The sequence below is a fragment of the Microtus ochrogaster genome, linkage group LG7_11, assembly GCF_000317375.1.
Source record: "Microtus ochrogaster isolate Prairie Vole_2 linkage group LG7_11, MicOch1.0, whole genome shotgun sequence".
NCBI classification, from domain to species: Eukaryota; Metazoa; Chordata; class Mammalia; order Rodentia; family Cricetidae; genus Microtus; species Microtus ochrogaster.
Window position 1 is genome coordinate 7,353,790 of NC_022032.1, and position 23,022 is coordinate 7,376,811.

A 23,022-nucleotide genomic window follows, 5' to 3' on the forward strand; every position below is an offset into this window, starting at 1 on the left:
AAAAAAACCGATTTACATTTTTTAACAAATATTGTGTTCTCCTGGTTGATTTAAAACAATTGCAGCCTCTTTAACACAAGACACATAAACTTGTTTTTGTGGCCAAATATGAGAAAGGACAGAGGAATGTGAGCAGACATTGTAGCCCAGCTCCTTCTCTTGCCAGCTGGTGTTTCCTATGGCTCTGACTTCCTGATGACCCTGTGCTGAGAGACCTGACTTGTAGATTGACATTAGACTCTCAGGAGCCTTACTCCACGTTTCCTCTACACTGGGCATCGTCATTCTGGTGAGGAATGCACTGTGATTGAGAAAGAACCGCTGAGAATAAGGAAATCAGACTAACAAGGCTGTATTTTTCCAGGAAGAGAAATCCTGAGAAAATAAATCAACCAAGCAGTCCTAGGGGGAGAGGGGCTTGTGGAGGAGCAGGTGGGCACTTTATTAGATGCTGTCTGTCTGAGTTCATGCTCAGGGGACCTGCATAAATCACTTTGTGCTACTCCATTCTTCTAAAAAGAAAATCCCAGGGGGACAAACAAAGCAGATACCACTGGCTCCTAAGTTTCTTGAATTTTATCCACAAAACTAACTTCCTGAACTGAGCCAAGCACCTTCATTTTTAAGCACACATGGATATTGTTTATAAAATTTTTAGTGCCTGCTTCAGGAGGGGGATATTTCCTTTGCTCTATTTTGGGGGATATATTATTAACAGACTTATTGCCATGACCTTCTTTCCAAACTCATTGGGAACATTCTTGTGTCTGTTCAGTCAAACTAAGATCTTTTAGCTCCAGAGAAGAAAGCTCTTTCTTTCTCACGTGTAGAAAGCTGCAATGGGAGAATGTAGAGGGACTGGGGTGGCTTCCTGTAGAAGGGAGGGAGGCGGCTTCCTGTAAACCCCATAGGAGCACAGCTGTCTGTAATGCCAAAGGTTCAAGACAGAAATAATTCCAAAGGATTAGCTTTCCAGTCTATTTCAATGCGTGGGAACCCTAATGCTATCACCAGCTCCTATTTAGTAATAACTCTTAAAAGAAAAGTTAGCTTCCCATAGTGGCATCTGTGAGAGGATAAGATCAACTATTTATCAAAAAAAAAAAAGTGCACCCTGGAATGGACAATGAATCCCAGTGCTCTGGATCACTAATGATGTCTTTATTGAAACCATAAGACTTGGCCTTAGAAGATTAACGTGAAATTCGGTGACTCCATCTAACCAGATATTTTAGCCCAGAAATAAAAGCTTATGTCTTACAAAGTTAACTCCAAATACCACGTTGAATTGAAAGTCAAATCTGCATTGAAGCCTCATGGCAGATCTTGCCATCCTTGGTGTCTCCCATATGCCAAAATGTAGCTGCTTCTTAACTGAGGTCTTGGCCCCAACACAGCAACCATTCCAGGTCTCTACCATAGCTTCCCACTTGCTTGCAAATACATTTCAATATGGCTTCTGACCTGTCTACTCCCCTTCATAGTCTTTCCCAACTATTCCAATGTTTTCATTATAAAACCCAAAGATTATGTTTGGTCTTTTTCTGATTTGATTGCTATTACCTTTTTCCATTTGATTATATTACCTTGAAATTGTAATTCAATATAGAAAAATAATCTTTGGAAAAAATATAACGGTAGTCTGGTGAGATAGTTGCACGGGTGAAAGCACCTACTGAGCAAGACAATGGGAGTTCACTTCCTGGTCCTACATATAAAGCAGGAAGCAATTGTACACACCTGTAATCCTTGCATCTCTGTGGCAAAATGGGAGGTAGAACAGGGGGGAGCTCCTGGAAGTTTGTAGGCTGGTAGCCAGGAATACTCAGTGTGGCAGAAACAAGAAGAGACTCTGCCTCAAAAACCAGGTAGAAGGATCTGACTCTTCACACACACACACACAATGTGTGCAATAACAATGAATAAAATAAATTTAAAATAATGCTTTAAGTTACATGTTCACAAACAAAAGGAGGAACGAAGACCTTTCTCTTAGATTACAGACAAAACCTAACTGAAATGGGATAGAATACCATGGAGGTTAACCCTGATTACCAATTTGATGGGATCTAAGATAAATTAAGAGATACGTCTCTGGGTAAGCCTATGAGGACATTTCTAAAAAAACAATAACTAACTAAGGAGAAAATACCCTCCTTCAGAGTGAATGAATCCTTCCAAAAAAGTACCCCAGATATAACAGAGACTCCAGGAAAAAGCAGTATTACTTGTCTGTCTGCTTTCACTAGCTGCTGGGAAGTGTTTCCATCTCTTTTCTTTTGTTGTTTTGCTGATGCTGATGCTGATGATGGAAGTGGTGATGGGGATGATGATGGTGATTGTGGTAGTGATGATAGTGATGGTGATAATAGTGTGGATGATGATGATGGTGATGATGATGGTGACAGTGATGATGCCTACATCACCCTCTACCTTCTTTGGCCTTCTAACATGTAAACCCAGTAGCCAGGAATCTCTCTAGCCTTCTACCTCCTACCTAGAGACTACTGATGCAGCCAACTGGGCAGCCAGAGCAGTTATCAGGTCCAGGTTCTCAGCTTCACCAGCTTGCAACTGTCTGTTGTTGGACCGCCAGTCTTTATCATGTAAACCATCCTAGTGACTCCCATTTTGTGGTGTATGAAATCCATCCTGTTCCTCTATAGGGAACCCTGCTAAACACAGATTGTGGCACCAGGAGCAATACTAGAGCGGTGGTTCTCAACCTATGAGTCACAACCCCTTTGGGGTCAAACAACGCTTTCATCAGGGTCACCTAAGACCATCAAACGACAGAGATTTACATTATGACTCATAACAGTAGACAAATTACAGTGGTGAAGTAGCAAGGAAAAATAATGTTATGTGTTGGGGGTCACCACAACATGAGGAACTGTATTAAAGGATCTCAGTGTTAGGAAGGTTGAGAACCACTGTTCTAGAGAAACAGATTCATAAAGAGAAATTCATTTTAATGGGTAAATGGTATTTGAAGCTGGCTCTCCGGTTCAACTATACCTAAGTTTTGTGTAGTTGCTAGGGACTTTCCTGGCATTATAGAGAGCACTAATAATTGATTATGTGAACTGTTAAAGGAAACATGCAGCATAGATATGTTTGATACTCTGATTCACCTCTCATGAGAAGCAAAATATTTGTTAACTATATTTTTAAAAAAAAAACATTCTTGAACATTTCTGTAAAAACCAGACTATAATGATGCAGACTGGTTGCTTCTAACACCGCTAGGTAAAGTAACAAGAAAATGAGTGCAGAGATGAGAATTCCCTGCTGAAGCCTTGTGTTCTCTAAAGAAGAACCTCTTCAACCCTCATAAAGCTGAAATTAGCGTGAACCAAACCCAAGCCTCCATCATATGACTAGCTGCTTTACGGCACAAGTTTAAGAGCGCCAGCAATTCAGATGAGGGAACCAATGGTTAACGAGTTTAATAGTATATTCCTGATGAGGCCCAAAACAATGAGTTCTCAAATTATGATTGGCTTGTTTTCACCGATGAAGTCATTTCTCCCTCCATCGTAGCAGATGCTCTCTCATCCCTGCAATATCATCCCCTTCATCGTTCCTTGAGGGAGTCAATCGTGCGCCATATATGGAGTTGGCAGTGGTCTTCCCAGAAGATGTCCAGTAAAACCATCTTGATGCCCCTAAGGAACCAACCTCCCACCCATATTCACTTCTCATCTTATAACCAGACTCAAGTCTTGACAGACCCCCAAGAGACAGAGTACAGAGTAACACATGATGAAGTGTTCTACATCTCTAAAGAATGGCTTGAGATTTTAATTCATACAAACAGGGAACTGGAAAAGTGTGTGGAAAAAATGATTTTAAGAGTGTGGAATAAATGATAGAGGGAACATAAAGCTAGATCCGCTGACTTTAACAAGATGGGTCTGCCGAGCAGGGTTTGACGTTGAATAGTCGCACAGTTAAAGCAGGTGCTAACAATTCATTTGACTGCTGAAGTCTAGGTCAAAAGCAGTCTCCTGTGAATGAGCTAGAGGTGGCTGTGATAGCGACTTGATGTTAAAGGAAGGATTGAAAGACTCAAAAGAATTGGGAGACAGGAGCAAATTTGCCTTGTAAAGTCTGCTTGCCCACTGTGGTGAGTTCCAGGAGACATAGAAGAAGTGTGCTCACATCCCCGAAGAGCTCCGTCATGGCTCTTCTCAGCAACCTGAAAATAGGAATCCAGGCTGCTCAGTGGGACAATTTAGAAGCAATGGGCTTAATTGGAACTGGGAATCGCAAGGGTCAGTGGCATCCCTGAAGTGAAAATGACAAGGTGAGATGCTTGCCTTACTTAACAGGCAGCATAGGCTAAGCCGTGATTGAGTGGTGTGGATCACTAAAGAGCTTCTGTCCTGGCTAATTATGGCCTTCCCAGGAGTGAAAGAGGTAGGGAGTCTACTAAGTCTTGTTCAAGCTCCATAAGCAGAAAATTCCAGAGCAAATAAATGAAAGACTACCTTGAAGCATAGCACCTCAAACAATTCGAAGACCTGAGCTCGTTTAGAGACCCAGAACCCCTCGAAAAAGGGAGAGCGGGAACTTCGGAAGAAGGACCTTGCCGGAAAACCAAAAAGTTTTACAGCTAATCTTCCTCCAGTCCCTCCACAAAGATATCTAATGCCTTGGGGAAAGGGAAATAATCACACCGTTTGAGGCCTCTGGATTCTCATCGATTCCAAGTGATTTCAAACTGTGTTTGTGGCCCTCCAGTCAAAGTAGGGGTTTGGGAGGTCCAGTGATCAATGGAATTTTAGCTAATGTTGATTTGCTGTGAGTCCCCAGGGTCTCTGAACTCATCGTGTGGTATTATGCGATCCCCAAAATGTATAAATGAGATAGATATACTTGGGAGTTAGTAGAATTGATTCCTTGATTTGTGGAGTAAGAACTACCGTGGTTGGAAATGCCAGCTGAAGACATTAAGGCTACTTCTATCAGAGAAATCGTGAGTCCAAAATAATAGTGCAACCCTACTGAGATTGCCAGGATTAGTGCCACCATTAAGAACCTAAAAGAGGGGGTTATAGTGGCTCTCAACACATCTCACTTTGCCTCCCGTATTCGGCCAGTAACGAAGACAGATGATTCTTAGAAAATGACAGTTGATTATCTCCAGCTCAGTCACGTGGTGACTCCAGTTGTAGCTTCACTACGCCTGGTGGTTTCTTTGCTTGAGAAAATTAAGAACTCTCCTAGATTCCAATATGCAACTTTTAATCTCACAAGCAAGTTAGCACCTTTCCTTGTCCACAATAAGTTCCAGAATAAATCTGCTTTCGGCTGTCAAGGCCAGAAGCACACCTGGACTGCCCCACCTCAAAGACCTGTTCATTCCCCAGCCCGGGTTAAGAACTTAGCTTGCAGGCAACTTGTTCACCTATCTTCATCAAGTTTCTGTACTCATCCGCTACACTGATGAGTTATGTTGATTACACTAAATAAGAAGCTACCACCTGGACTTCTTGCTAAAAGACAAACATATCAAAATCTGGGGTGGTGGTGGGGGGAATCCAATCAAAATTAAGGAATTTCTACATTATTAAAATGGTGCCAGAGTTAAAGGCACTTACAGATATATCCAAAGACTGGGGTTCAGTTTCCAAAAATTACATGGCTCACAGCATCCTGTAACTCCAGTTTCACAGCCTTCAATACCCTCTTCTGACCTCCTTTGGGCTCCTGCCTGCGGTCCACATACATACACACAGGCACACATACATACACATAAAAATAAATATAAAATAAATGTATAAAAATTAAATATCCAAGATTCCAGACCTCTGAGGCAGACAGAGCTATTTTTCTAATACAAAGAATGTGTTGGTGTACCTGGCCCCTCCTCCCACCAAGAAAGAATCATGTATACAGGGACTGTTTGGATTTTGAAGACAATTTATTCCTCACTTGGGTGTGTTACTCTAGCCCATACACTGAGTGCCCCAGAACTGCTAGCTTTGAGGGGCACCCAGAACAGAAGGGTCTGCCACAGGTTCAGGTGATGCTGCTGTTGCTGCTCTTTCTGCTGTCCCACTTCCCTGACAACAGTCTCCAGGTTTCCCCATCGTCTCCTGTGGCCTGAAGATCGGGAACACTCCAAGATCCTTCCAGGATGTCAGTACCATATGGGGACTCCTGACAAACCCTGCTTCCTGACCTAAGCAGCTACTGGGCTCTCAGACCATCCAGAATGTACATAACTGCTGCTGGAGTCCCAGCCTTTGTTGTGTAAACTGTTCCCTTGAACCCCCTTTCTGATGTACTTACATCACATACATTATAAGTAAATATATATATATATAATCACATATATTATACACATACACACATATTCTCTTGCTTATGTTTCTCTAGATAATCATGTTTAGCACAAAGATCTAAAAAATTCTTACAATAAAATGTCAGAATAAAACTTTGACCTGGGATTTGCTTCTTAGATATGATGCTAAAAGCATAAGCCACAAAAGAAAAAACGTTTGATGTCATCAAGTCAGATGCTTTTATTCATCAAAGGATATTATCAAGAGAGTGAAAATACAACCCACAGAAAGGCAGAGAATATTTGAAAATCCATGTAGGAGTCTCGTATTCAGACAGTTTACAAAATTCTTTATAATTCAGTGGCAAAATAAATGCTTCTCAATAAAAAAAAATGAGATAAGGCACTAAATAGATATTTCTCCAGAGATGATATACTAATGGCCACCAAGCAGAGAAAGAGAGTCCTTACATCATAAGTCACTGGGGAAGCACAAATAAAAGTCACACTGTGGTATTGATACCATTTTGGACAACTAGGGCTTTTCAAAAGCACAGAAAATGAGTATTGACAAAAGACGCTGAGATGTTGGAACTTCCCATTACTGGTGAGAGCAGAAACTGATGTGCTCACTTGGGAAAACATTTGGTACTTTCTAAAACAATAAATATGTACAGAATCTTGTAAGGCCCAGAAATGTCACTTAAGTCTTAAAACATAAACAAATATTCATAGCAGAATTATTCCTAATAGCTAAAAGTAATGAGAAGAAAATAAAATACGGTATAATAATACAAAGAAATATTATTCAATAACAGAAACATAAAGCAGGAGCTGAGAGATAGTTCATTCAGTAAATTGCCTTGGTTGTTTGTAGCCCATTTCATGTGTATGCTAATTTTAAAATCAACATAGTTACACACACATGCACACACACACACACACACACAACACACAGATTGCAATAGTCATGTCTGTTCTGTTCAATTTGATCAGGAATATATTTGGAGGGGCATTCATATTATCTTACAAAAACCTCAGTACTAGCCATAGGAAACTTTCTTTACAACTGTTAGTCGATGGGGGCCAGCAAACCTCTAAACAATATAAGCTCTTTCTGTTGCCCTTGGCTGCAATAAATCGAAGTAGGACTCGATGGTTGAAGACACCACACACTTTGGACAGAGGACTTAGAGGCATGCAGATAGTGCTAACCAGAACTCTCCTCCCTGGGGAACAGTTCTCTGAGTATGAACAGGAGCTTCGCAAGCTGCCAAGAGAGAAAAGCAATGAAGAGCCTTATACAGCTGCGTTGCCTGCAAAATACAGCAACAACGAATGGAAGATATTCTGAAATGTGCAACACTGGCACTTATTATCCTGGCACTTATATACTGCTAGCTAATTAGACCAAAGACCAACTCCATAAGAGAGAATGCATGCCTGGTACTGTAAACCTAGCCCACTACCCATAGCTGATGAAGAGAACAGACTACTGCCTTCCTTAGTGTTTTGTTGCTGCTGGTGGTGCTGATGGCGTTGGTGGTGCTGGTGGTGCTGGTGGTGGTGTTGATGCTGGTGGTCATCCACAGTGAAGCCCGAGAAACATTTATACAATATAAACAATTGTGTGCCACATACATAATGTATTTCTCATGCTTTTCAAAGTATACATTAGTGAAGAAATGAAGGGAAATTGCCCCCTCATTAGTAAATAGAAGGTGAGGAGAAATGTAAGCTGAGCAGAAAATGGTAATGGGTGTATTATGTATGGATGTGTATTATGGATAATAATATTTCATGTGATAAATGGTACTAAAAACAAGCAGGAAAGGGGAGGGAATATAGCAATGAAGCTGAGAGTTGGAAGCCAGACTTCTAAGCACTGATTCTTCTAATTATGTGATAACTTTCTTTGACTTCAAGAAACATTATAAGATAATTAAGATATTATTAAATTTTCCAAGCTGCCTAGGATGGAGGTGGGGGTTCCTTGGACTTCCCACAGGGCAGGGAACCCTGATTGCTCTTCAGGCTGAGGAGGGAGGGGGACTTTATTGGGGGAGGGGGAGGGAAATGGGAGGCGGTGGCAGGGAAGAGACGGAGATCTTTAATAAATAAATAAATTTAAAAAAATAGCTACTGGTGCTATAAAAATAAATTCATGTGATAGGGAAGTAACTCAATTGAAAGAGTGTTTGCCTAGTATGCAGAAGTCTTGGAATTGATACCCAGCACCATATAATCAGCATGCTTGTAATCCCATCACTTGGGAGGTGGAACAAAAAGGATCTGGGACTCATGGTCACCTTTAGCTGCATAGTTAGTCTACGACCAGCCTGGGCTTCACCAGACCCTTTCTCCAAAATAAATTTAAAAATTGGTTCAACTATTAAAAAAAAGATATTATTAAATTTTCTTGAGTTTGAACTAGGTAAGGAGGATTCTTCATTTTACCCTAAAACAGTTTTATTTATACATGCATACACACACACACACACACACACACACACACACACACACACAAATTACAAAAAGCTATTGAGAAGCCTCAAGGAAAGGAGTCAGCTGTCTGCTTCCTGAGCCAGCTGTGGTCTCAAAGCTAGCAAACCCGTATGTAGCCCTCAAGAATGAGCTACTGGCAATGTGTAGAACTCAGAGGCAAAAATGTTGATTTGAGCAATCACCTGTGCACAAAGGAATGATGTGCCTAGTCAAGGAAAGACTAAAAGACTGCAGAACAAGTACCACAGATTATGGTGGGGAGCATGTGGAATGCAGGGTCTGTAAGGGAAGAAGGGAGGGAGGAAGGGAGAAAAGAAGGGAGACATGTTTTATGTATTCACTTCAAATAGCTATAATGTCTTTGTTCTATAGATATTTTATGTCTTCTGGTCATGGCTGGCATCTATTAAAATCAAACACTCTGCGCTTGCAGTACACAAATTATTCCATAGGTTAAAATCTGTTTTATAAACCCTTAGGTTAAACCATGGTACTTTCAGAATTTTAATGAAGGTACTTGACAAATTTTGATAACTTCATTCTCACTTCATTCCAAAGTCTGATGAGCCTGCAACCACTAGAAGTAGTGACCATTCCTATAATGTATGCATGCATCCACTTATGTATGCATATATGCATATATATGAGCAAAACCTATATGGTGTGTTCTGTACGAAATGACACTGAATGGCTATACTGAATGGCTATAATGGAGAGGTAGGAATACATGCGTGTGAATGGATTTATCAGAGGTGCTTGTTTACCCATGCTTTCATTGCATTTTTCCAGAAGGGCCACAAGACTCTTCTTTTATCACAGTTTTGAGACTGGAACTCTAAAATCCTTGGAAATACTATATATTGGCTGCACTCTGTTGGCCAGAGATAAAGTTGAGAAGCGCTACCAGTGAAATTAGCTCTCATATTGCCATGGAGATGGACTTAAGGCCAGGTTGAAGGCAAATGTCACTATTACAGCCAGGTGGGCACAATCACCAAAACAGGCATCGGGGCTTTGAGGAAATCAGAATGGCTGGACAAGGTATTTCTGGCAGTAGATAATGGATACAAAGAAGAAAAACAGTAACCTGTGAGATGCTTAGTTAGGTCTTGGGGCTTGCTGCAGAACCTGAGGATCTGAATCAATTCCCGGGACCCACGTGGCAACGCAGGGCAGTGGGTGCTGCTATGATGAACAAATATTTACTGGAGAGATGGGAAAGCTAGGGTGTATGATGGAGAGATGGACATAATGGTGCCTGTGCTGTGGAGAGAGGTGGAATTGGAGATGTGATGGCGGTGAGGAACAGGAGGACATGAAGAGCCTGCGCTGCCAAAGTAGGTATACAGCATGAATAGCAAAACCCCTACACAATCTCCCTCACCCTTCTGCACTATGATCATCCTCATCCCAAGAGCTGAACAGATTAACACCAGTGTGAAAAGTGAGAGACGTGCAAGGATGCTGACTCCCAGAATCCCACACAATTCTGGTTTGGCTTGTGCAAAGAGCAGATGAGTCTTGACACAGGACTGTAAATTATCGCAAACATACTCAAGAATGAATCTTTCAATCTTGAGGTGGTCTCTGCTGGAACAGACAGACACATGCTAAGGCATCCAGTAGCAGCATTAATCTGTAAAATGCTTTGTTATTTATGCATAAAACAAAGCTCACCCAAAAGTGGCTTACTTCCAGAAGTTCATTTTCACTGTCCTACTTCAGGACCACTTCAGTCTTCCAAATGTGTGCTCTAGTTTTGTGGCTCCAAAGTGAAAGGCAGCTTCCTACAGCTTCTTCCCCCACCACACAAAAAGGCCAATGTTTAAAGAAGTTTGTTAATTTGAATATGTTTCTATGGCTCACTCAACAAGCATGGGATAGTTTCCTGAAGTCCCACCTATGGCAAATTAGAATCCTGTGATTCATGGTATTTTGTAAAATGGTCATCAATGAATATAAACAAACAAACAAACAAACAAATAAATAAATGCTGTGGTAGGTCCTTCTGTATATGTGTTGCTTTTATTGGTTAATGAATAAGGTTTGCTTTGGCCTATGGCAGGGCAGAATATAGCCAGACTAGAAGGAATATAAAGAGAGAGTAAGGGGAGGGGTTAAGGAGACACCCTGTAGCTGTCAAAGGTGAAGGACACAACAGAACATAACCTCATGGTAATACACAGGTTAATAGAAATGGGTTAATTTAAGATATAAGGGCTAGCTATGGATATGCTTGAGTCATTGGCCAAACAGTGTTATAATTAATATAGTTTCTGTGAAAGTATTAAGGTTTGGGCAGCTGGGAAATGTACATGCAGTCTCCCATGACAAGGAGAGAGAGAGAGAGAGAACATGAAAAAAAAGAGCAAAGCTCAACAATGGTTTCTGAAAGGGGACAACTCAATAAAGACTTGGGAGTCTGATGTTGGGATGAAAACCTGCTAGCTCAAAGAGGCTGAGGAGCAACCAGGTAACCTTCCAGCTTAGCCAACTGTCCAGAAAAAAGAGCTTCTCTTCCACCTTGGATTGACTAACCAAGCATGTGAAAGACTTGTAAAATAAAAACTTGAAGACATAAAAAAAAGATATCAGGAAATTGAAAGATATCCCATGCTCATGAATTGGTAGAATTTATATAGTAAAAATGGCCATCTACCAAAAGCAATCTACAGATTAAATGCAATCCTCATCAAAACTCCAACACAATTCTTCACAGAACTTGAAATGACAATCTTTAGCCTCTTATGAAACATAAACACATAAAAACAAAACAAAAAAAACAATCCTGAATAATAAAGACTGCTGGAGGGTATCATCATCATCAATTTCAACTTGTACTACAGAACTATATCAATAAAATAGCATTGAATTGGCATAAAAACACACAGACTGATTAGTTGAATCAAATTGAAGACCACCAACATAAATCTACACAGCTATAGATGCCTGTTTTTTTAATAAAAAATAGAAATATTAGCTGAAAAAATTACAGCATTGTCAACAAATGGTTCTGGCCAAACTGGATTGCTGTGTGTAGAATCTAAATAGATTCATACTTACCACCCTGCACAAAACTTAACTCCAAATCGATCGAGCACCTCAGCATAAGATTAAGAGGAAGAGGGGAATAGTCTTGAACTCATTCGTACAAGAAAAAAATTTCTGAAGAGAACACTGATAAAAACTGGCTCTAAGAACCACAATTAATAAATGGGACCTCACGACACTTAAAAGCTTCTGTATGACAAAGGACACCATCATCTAGACAAAGCAACAAGATACAAAACTGGAAAAGATTTTACCATGTATACATCCAATAGAGGCCTAATATTAAAAAGGTATAAATAACTTTAAAAGCTGGACACCAAGAAAACATATGACCCAATTAAAAACTGGGGTTCAGATTTCAACAAAGCATTCCCAAATGAGGGGCCACAAATGGTTGAGAAATGCTTAAAGAAATGTTCAGCCTCCTTGGTCATCAGGGAAGTGCAAATGAAAACCAACGAAGGAACATAGCAATAAAATGACTCCTAATCACATTCTGCCATATCCACAGATCAACATCTCACTCAACCATAATCAGAGAAGTTTCCTCCTTTAGTAGATCTGGTCCACAACTGCACAATATGCAAAAAGTAAGAGACCTTAGAACACTCAGTCCTACATGGAATGTCTCCATCAATTCTCTCCCCTCAAGGCTCAGGGAGGTGAAAAGATTTTAAGACTTTAAGACCCAAAAAGGGATGAGATACAACAAGGTAATGAAACCTTCTAAACACAGCAGGATGGATGCAGAAATGAAAGAAACAGCAGAGGCACCTGACAACACTGTAATCATCTATGACCATCTATAAGGTGTGTTAGAAAAACTTGTCTTCCATAATCATCTCCAGTTTTCTTTCATAACCCTTAAGATTTTTCTCTCAGAGTGGGAGATTAGTCGCGGTAACGGTGAGTTACTTCAGGGAAGCTGTTTTCTGGATACAACAGACCTCACAGCAATTCTGACAGTATGCTCAAGCTAGACATAATCCCTGCATGGAGGGGAGATTTGGTAACATGGAAAGCCCAAAAATAAACCAAAAATAGCCCTTGGCCTTTTAATGGTGCTTGTGGTTTTCATGTAGAATGCCCCCGTAGGCTCATGTATTTGGATATGTGTTTCCAAGATGGTGTTGCTGTTTAAGAAGGCTGCAGGACCATCAGAAGGTAGATGTTTGCTGAAAAAATGTGGGTCACTGAGAATAGGCCTTGGGGTTTTATAGGCCATCCCCACTTCCTGAACTTTTTCTTCCTCCTAGTGTGAATACCATGTGATCTTCCAGCCTCCTGCTTCTGCCACCATGCCTTCCCTCCATGGTGGAATGATCCCCCAGAACTATAAGTCAGAAAAAAACCTTCCTCCATTAACTTGTTTCTTTACTGTTCTTGGTCACAGCTATGAGAAAGCTAACTAATACAAAGGCCTTGGAGGAAGGAAAAAATAAGCCAGGGAGGTAACGTTTATGTTCTGTCTGCTGTCTTTACCACAGCTCTACAGAGGGACCCAAATGACTGGTCTGTGCCCATATTTTCAGTCCCAGGAAGATTACTCAAGGTTAGGAACATCCCTTGTAGCTTCTTAACCCAAGTGCAGCTCAAAACCAAGTTTCAAATAAAAATTTGGATCCTTAAATGCAATCTGTATTATTAAAACCACCAGAAATGAAAATTTTCTTCCATCATTAGACGATATGATTTCCATAATGATAATAACAGCAAATTACAAGAGCAAGAGAAAAATTTGTTTTAATACTGGTAGAGTCTTCAGCGAGATTGATCACCTTCTGCTGCTGCAAAATAATCATTAAGAAACTGAATAGGAACAATTGCCAGCATGGAGGAGCATGTCAGACAGGCACCCACAAGCAGTGAGTAGCGTCTTGAAGGAACGGGAGGTACATAGGGCACTGAGAGGGGAATAAGAGCAATCTCATTGAAGCATTAGTCCACCTGAAATAATCTCCCTCCTCTGGCTTGTTTTTGAGGTGCTAGAAATGGAGCCCAGAGTTTTGCACACGCCAAGTGAGCTTTCTACCATTCACGCTAGACCAGATAATCAGCCAGTTTGGGGGGGGGGGTTACATTCATGTCTTAAAGGGAAGGAAGGGAAATACTGGGAATTACCTGGTTTCCTTTAACTAGTGAGAAATGGTTTTCTTATTGTAGAAATGACAGAACAAGCCCCTTTGTTTAAGGCTCTGCTGAATTTCAGTACTGAGGTGACATATACAAGATGCTGGGATATGGGAGCCAGCTCAACCTTTTTTTGCATTATTTGCTCTTAGCTGGTCCTGCACTTTGATAACCCAGAGTTTCCACAACTGAAGTGTGCTATAGTCGTCACATAGTCATCCCACAAGTCATTCTGAAGATTCAGGCATGTGCACTCTTGCTTTGCTGTTGCACGCTTCCTTCCTGTTAGGTTCATGGAAACTCATCTAGAGACTTTCATTTGTTCTTACCATTCAAGAAACACTAAAATGAATAAAGATGGGGTGGTAAAATAGAAAGTGCCTGACTTCCTTCTTTACACAGTGTTGTCTTTGGTTTTCTGTCCTGCCCAGTTCCCGCAGTCATTAAGTCCCAAAGAAATCACACAAAGATCTACATTAACTGATTGGCCCATTAGCTTAGGCTTCTTATTAACTCATATATTAACCCATTATTCTTATCTGTGTTAGCCACATGGCTCAGTACCTTTTTCACTGTAGTTTTTCTTGCTTCTTCTGTGTCTGGACAGGAATGCAGAGGGAGCTTCCCTCTTCCCAGAATTCTGTTCTCATTGACCAGCCTCTACTTAATATAGACAATTGTCCTGCACCAACACAACTTGTGGTATATTTTGACGTTCCAAAGACATTTCTGGCAACATTGCAAAGAAAACAGCACTTATCCTTCATGTACCAACCTCCACTTAGTCATTTTGACCTTGAGGAGAATCTGTATGTGAAGATGGAGAATTGAGGAGGAAAGTAATCTATGATCTCAACAGCCCTAAGAGCTGATTTGAGTTCTGGTCTACCTGTCTTGAATGGTGGCCTTGAACAAATGTCCAGCTTAACCAGAAGTTCCCTGGATGCTGTGTCCACTCCCCTGTGGCTGTGTTCTCTACTTTTAGTAAAGGCATGCCTGTGGCTCTGAATGCTTCATAGCAGGTATGAATACTTTAAAAACTCTAGACAAAGGTGTTCTCAGCCTTCCTTCTCATACAGCCTACGTCTGTCTTCTCATTCATCAGTCATCCCCATGGCCAACCTGTTTGACAGTCCATGTCAGCTCTCCTGACTTCTTCTCCTTTTTTGCCAATTTTGCATATGTCTGTCAGATTCCAGACTTTTTCCAAGATTTCTGTGACAAGCATCATAAAAATAGCAACAAGAGATACTTATTTAGTTATCACAATGCCCTTGGTGTTATGTTAAATGCTTTCCAAACATAATCATTTAATCTCAACTAAAGCCCTAGGAAAAAGACAAGTTGATTAAATTCTTTTTCATATACATAAGAAAACTGGCATTTGGGAGGGAATACTTAGTCTTTTGAACACTGAGATGAGCAAAGGTAACATTTTTGTTTAACTTTATAGTCTGCTTGTTTGGAACAAAATCCAAATGAATTTCACCTTGCCAAATAGTTGACATGTTGGATTTATAAATGTCCCTTCTTACTCTTTTTGTGCAATCACCTGTTAACGAGAAAAACCGGGTCACTTATACAATTTCCAATTATCTGGATTCCTCTGGTTAATCCTTATGGTGCCTTTATCCATAACTTTTCCTGTATTGATGGGTAGATACAGAGTGTTGATTTGCTTAAGATATGATTGCTTTAGCTAGACCACTTCATGAACAGTGGTGTGCCCTTCAACTGCAGGTCTGAACATACTGTTCCTTCTCTTTTTATAATGTCAACAGTCACTAGCATTCAATGTTTAACTCCAGGAGATCAACAAGGGAAGCTAAATGGTGCTATTCTAATTGAATCACTCCTCTATCTATTTGCAGAAATTCCACAAAGGTTAACTTACGTCTATCTAATGTTCAAGTTTCTGTTGATATATTTTGTGATAACAGCCAGATAAATGTATGCCCTTTTCCCTTTTTTTTTTCACATGAAGCTGTTTAATTATGTTGTCAGCAATTTAGAAAACCAATTTGTGAGGATACATCCCATTCGTCAGAGAGAACTGAGAGCACAGGTAGCCCTGCAGTGGAGGAACAGCTTTGATCTTTGGCAAAATCTGCAGTTTTAAAATTGGTGAGTGGGTCCCTTCTTGTCCTTCTGTGATAAGCAGGCACATTTCTTTCCCTAGAAGGATTATAAACTTATGAGGCACTCATGGATTTAATCACCATTTCATTTAAATTCATTACAGATATCTTATTGGAGTTCATTTACTCCACACCTGAACAAACCTAAGTAATCTCCTGAAACATTTTGGCAAAACCTCAGTGGTTTTTGGTAGCTTCCTTGCTATCTTTTCAGAGAAGATTTTCCAAGTTAATCTTCCACATTTTCTCACTCGTGCTTAGACTTTGCCATCCTTCCTTGGATCACTAGTTACTTTTAGTGGAAAATGGTATTTCACAGGAGCTATTCACCCAATAATGTTTGGAATTCTGGCTGGACTCAAACCGTCTGCTGTCTCTTCTCAGGACAACCATATTTCTAAGAGGATCCAATGATAATTCCAAGGACCAGACACCTTCTATGGCATTAAATTCCGTTACTAAAGTAAAGTAAATTTAAGTAATATGGTACACTTAAATTTATTAAGTGTGTAACACTGGGCTTTTAAAATATTATTTCCAATTGATGGGTCTATATATTTTATTAGGTACAGTATGGCATTTCATTACATATAAATATACACTGTATAATGGTAACTGGCATACACACCACCTCGAATATCTATCATTTTCTTGTAGTAGAAAAGTTTAAAGCTATCTGCATGGGGCTGGAGAGAGGTCTCAGAGACTAAAAGTGCTTACTGTTCTTTCAGAGGACCATCCACATAGTGGCTCACAACCATACGTAAGTCTACATTCAAGGAATCCAATGTCTTTTCTGAGGTCTGCAAGTTCTTGCATGCATCTGGAACACATACATACATTCAGGCATATGCTCGCTTGCTCTCTCTCCCTCCCTCTTTCCCCCTCTCTCTTTTTCTCTCTCTATCTCTGTCTCTCTCACACACAAAATTAAACAAATAATTTTGAAAATTTCAAATAATATTTACAGTCTTTTATGAAATACATAATCAACTTTGTCAATAGTACTTACCCTACTGTGCTGCACAACATCATTTTATATGTGCTATGTGACACTCACTATCTTGAGCCGATGTGAACAAACCTTAAATCACCATAGATATGGAACTGATGGCAGACCAAAGCAAGACGACCACTAAAGTCCAGCTTGGTGAGCCAATGAGTTTTAATGGGGTTACTTAAGCAATGTGGGTGAGGACCTACTCAAAGACAGCTGCAGCACCAAAGCCCACTCGAGCATGGGTGTCAGTTCACAGAAGTAGGAAACCTGGAGCATACTGCACAGCCTCCAGGCAACTCAGCTGGCTGGAGGGCATCCTACCCAGGTAGTTCAGCTGCTCTGAAGCCCTTCCAAGCATTTCAGCTTCATTCTGCTTCTTCCAGGAAGCTAGATGGAACTGCCTTTTTTGTTTTTTCAGTAGCTTAAACTGTCTGAGAGTGCCTCTCAGCAGTCCTTACTGATTGATTATATATGCCTGGGAAAGGAGGAGCCTAGTGCATTTAGTCAGTTTCAGGGTCTTCCTGAAACCTTTAAGTTGTTGACTTCCGTAATAAACTTTTTTCAGGATGCAATGTTTCACCTCTCTTTAGGACATCCTCTCATTGCACCTCCTATTTAACATCTGTGTCTTAATGAGTTTGTCTGCAAGACAGAACGTTTCCCTGACTTGTTGATGACCTGGGTTTCTCCTACAAAGTGGGATGCTTTATGTCTGAACCCCTTGATCATTAGCCCTATATCACTTCTCCTCCATGTCATTTTCAGCCTTTGGTTAAACACTATATTCTGTACTCTATTTCTGTGAGGTCAACAATTTTAGTTTCCAAATAAAAGCGGCAATATGCAGAGTTTGTGTTTCTTGGTATCACAATGTTTTGAACTAGTTTATGTTCTATCACAGATGGCTGAGATCTTGTTATGTTTCTTCACATTTTCAAAAATATTTGGTACACCATCCTTCTCTTTTGCCAATATGAAAGATGTGAAATAGTTTTACTGTGATATTGTTTTGAATTTCACAGACTATAACAAGGTTGCACATCTTTTTTATGTTTATGGATATAGATTTTTTAAATTTACATGAATGCCTTTTGCACAACTTCAAATTTAGATCACTTCTGATCAGCACTGATAGAAGGTCTTTAATATGATCGACCATTAAATCTTTATCCATTACATTTGCTCCAAGTATATTTTGGGGCTATCATTTCTCTTTTACAATGTGTTCCAAAAACTGGAGTTTTATCTTTTAATTAATCTGAATTTATCCACATTTCCTATAGTTTTGTGGTTTTTTATTAATCATATAAAAAATTCATTAGTAACCAAACCTCATGAGAACATTCTATGATATTTTTCTTCTCAAATATGTTTTAACCATCTTAATTTTGATATTCCTGTTCCTTAAGTAAGAATGCATTATTGTGCATGATTTAGTGACACACAATTTCATTTTTGCCCTTGATGATGATTATTAACTAGATAGATCCATTCCTTCCCTTGTGATCTGCAGACCATCTTCTAGATCAAGTTACTATAAAGCAATGGCTCTTTCTCTAGTCTAATTGTTCTGTCCTACATTTCAACTTGTCCATCTCTATACTAGGGCCATACTGTCTTACACCCCAGCTCCTGATATCTGGGAGGTAAAGCACCTATGTACCACACATACGTTTCTCCAATTTTCAGGAGTGTTGGTACTTTTTGCTTTTCATAAAACATACAAGTTTTATAATTGTGTTTTAAAATTCCTTGGGATGTTTTTATTGAAATTTCAGAAATCTCTCATTCAAACCAGGAATAAATGATGCTATTATTACACTATTCTTTCGGCCAAGAACATTATTGTAAATGATTTAGAAGACACCAAAGAATACCTTCTTTGCTATTAGTACACAGGTGTGCACTAATAAAGATACAAAGCAATATTGTTGCACAAACAACAGCAAGAGAATAATTCACTCCCTGACTAGTGGTTGAAGAATGAAGGGTGTGTCTTGGGATGTTTAAAGGGAACATATAGAGCAGCCTCTAGATGGAGTGAACTGAATAGCCAGGCTAAGAGGATATATGGAGATTTGTGTCATGTTGTTCTTTCCACTTGTGGATTCATTTTGCTGCCCTGGTTGCATGCATGGCATGTTTCACAAGACAAACTTTAGGATATAGAATCAAAGATATTTGGGACATTAATTGATTAAGAACACAAGTATTCAAATGTTAAACTTTTTCCTTCACATAATATAAACATAAGTAGTAAATGATTAAGAAAACCTTTGCTTAAAAAAAAATGACTGTTTTGAAATTCAACTCAGCTTCCAGGATTTAGAATATATCATCTCTTAAAGAGTCTTAATTCTTTCTCTTACTCATTATGCAATCTATTATGGTTCAAGCTGAATTGGGTACAGTCATTCATTTGCAAAACACATGTAAAGTTTGTTGTATTATAGAGACTACCAAAATAGCTGTATTATTAGATTTAAAAGGTAGAAATAATAACGATAATAACCACATGCAGCAAGGGAGTTCAAAACAGAGTGTCTTCCTATGATTGAAGGAGACAGGACTGGGATTAGACTAAAATTGCTCTCTTGGTTTGAAAACAGCAAGGAAAAGTGTTTTAGCCTCTTGCTTATATCCCAGGTTTGTCTGGTTGAAAGCGGTCAGTAGCTGCATTCATCATCATTGGGTCTATTTTCTACTGACCCCAAATTGTGCTGTGTTAAACCAGAAGGGAAGGAATTCAGTGACTGAACACTGTACATGCCCAAGGCCTGGGTTAAAATCTTAGAACTTGCACGCGCGCGCACACACACACATACACACACACACACACACACACACACACTTGCAGAAAGGATTTCTTCTCTGTTTTAACCTGACCATGACAGAAAACTGAATGACCTTAAAGTTTTGACCTGCCCCAAACCATAAACTCATATCCTGTATAATTTATAGTCACCTCAGAGAACAAGTCTAAAAACAAGACAGTGCAAATTGACTGGATGACCACGTTAGCTGGCTGCCTTGTTTTCATATACCCCTACACACATCCCGTAAGTTCATTGAAGGGAATAAAAAGTAAGAGTTACCTGATATAGTGTCACCCATGTCCTTCTGTGCACTGCCTCTCTGGCCCTCCCCTCTGAACTATTCCTTGTTTAACTAAACTTTTCTTTTTCCAACTATTTTTCCTGGCTCTCTGTTTATGGAACCCTTTAACCTCTTATAATAATAAGTACAATTTAGCATTCAGCCACCAGAAAGCTTAAAATATTTTTTTTCCTAAAGATACAGATAGAAGGGTGGAAAGAGCGTGCACAGGCTTGTAGAGAGAATGCCATCTCTCTCTTCACATCCCAGAGCCAAAACCTTCCCTGGGACACACTGAGCAGTCATTGACATTTCCAAAATGGCAACACTAGTGATATGAAGAGTCCTTCCCATCTGAAGGTGCTGTGATTTCTAAGCCTGGGAACAGATTGAAGGCTACATTCTTGGCCTGCTGAAGCTGCATTTTCTGTTATTAATGCAAGAGTTGGTAATAATTAAATTCAGGACCACTAGCAATCACTGCCTCGAGAGCTTGATCTCCCCAATGTGTACAGAAGGAGAGCCCGCTTGCCCACTGAAAGGATTAGCAGACTCATCTCCTGCCCTGAATCCTGGGCACTGTTTCAACCTTACCCAATTATGTGAATCTATAATAAGGAGTGGTCTCAGATGTTGGCAAAGAAGGTGTGCAAGCAAGATCAGATTAACATTCACCCTGTCACCTTGAAACACTTCTTTTCTTAGGTTGCTTCAGCATCCTGATATAGAAACCTATGGTATCATATTACTCCATTGTCTACTGTATATAATTTTAAGAAGTTATTTTCTAGAGATTTTAGTGAAAAATGAAGCTAAGCTTTAATGATACTCTTGGGATGGTTAATTGTATGTATCACCTTGGCTGGACTGTGTGATACCCAGATATCCGATTAAATATTATTCTGGAGACATCTCTGACGATTGTTTCTAGATGAGATAAATATTTGAATTGTGAGATTGGGACACTCAGATTGCCGTCCCCCATGTGTGTGAGTGTCCTCCTAGCAGCTGAAGATCTGAACAGAACAGAACGGAGTTAATGACTGTTTCCTAGCTGATATTTGGTCTTCTCCTGACTTTGGACTTGGCTGGGGCCAAAAGCATCAACGTTTCTGCCTCTCAGGCCATCTGATTCAGTCTAGAACTAAACCATCAGCACTGCTGGCTCCCAAGCACATATACTGTGAATTTGTTACTTGCCTGCTTCCATTATACCATGAGCCAGTTTCTCACCTTCATATGCTCTCTTGGTTCTGTCTCTCTGATGAATATAAACTAATCCATCACTCATGCATACAATTTGAGGTCTCTGCTTCTCGTAGCGCAGACTACAACAGGTATGTGCATGGCCATAGAGCAGGTACTGATTTTAAACACATTCTGAGGCTGGAGAAATGAGTCAGCAGTTAAGTGCACTTGGTGCTCTACCAAAGAACCTGGGTTCAAATCCCAGCACCCAAACAGCAACTCTCAAAGATCTGTAACTCCCATTCCAGGAGATTCCAAGCCCTCTTTCTTACCTTTGTTGGCACCAAGCATGCATATGATAAACAGACATACATGCAAGCAAAACACTGATAAATATGAAATAAAATAAAAATGAGTTGACCAAGAACACATCAAAAACACCATCCACTGTAATCAACTCAGCTTCATCCCAGAGATACAGGGATGGTTCAACATATGAAAATCCGTCAATGTAATCCACCATATAAACAAACTGGAAAAAAGAACACAACATGATCATTTCATTAGATGCTGAAAAAGCCTTTGATGAAATACAACATTGTTCGGAGCTGTGAACCCCCAGATCCTGAAACAACTTGTTTTCTCCTGATCTGAGTGCCTACCGCTGCTCTGAGCACGAGACCCTCTGGAGTTCCTGTTGGCAGGAGAGTGGTTTCTGGTGCACTTGGCTGGGGTGTGGCTATCCCTATATAAGCTGCCCCTGAACACAATAAAGGGGCATTCTTGGGGCATTCCTGTCTCAAGGATGACCTGTGTCTTTGTCTGTCTGTGAATCTTTCTGAGTTTCAATCTCCAGCCCCTTGCCTGGTTCACAAACTGTATGGCGGCACATGGAGCACAGACGCACAACATCCCTTTATGATGAAGGCCTTGGAAAGAGCAGGAATACAAGGAACATACCTAACATAATAAAGGCAATATACAACAAGCCAACAGCCAACATCAAACTAAATGGAGAGAAACTCACAGAAATCCCACTGAAATCAGGAACAAGACAAGGTAGTCCACTCTCTCCATATCTATTCAATATAGTACTTGAGATTCTAGTTAGAGCAATAAAACAACAAAAGGAAATCAAGGGAATACAAATCAGAAAAGAAAAGTCAAATTCTCACTATTTGATGATGATATGATAGTTTACATAAGTGACCCCAAAAATTCTACCAAGGAACTTCTACAACTCATAAACACCTTGAGTAATATGACAGAATACAAGATTAACTCAAAAAAAATCAGTAGCCCACCTTTATACAGATGATAAGTGGGTTGAGAAAGAAATCAGAGAAATATCATCCTTCACAATAGCCACAAATAATATAAAATATTGTGGAGTAACTAAGCAAATAAATGGAAGACTTGTATGACAAGAACTTTAAATCTTTGAAAAAAAAGAACTTGAAGAAGACACTAAAAAATGGAAAGCTCTTCCATGCTCTTGAGTAGACAGAATTAACATAGTAAAAATAGCAATCTACAGATTCAATGCAATGCCCATCAAAATCCCAGAAAATTTCTTTACAGACCTCAAAAGAACAATACTCAATTTCATATAGAAAAGCAAA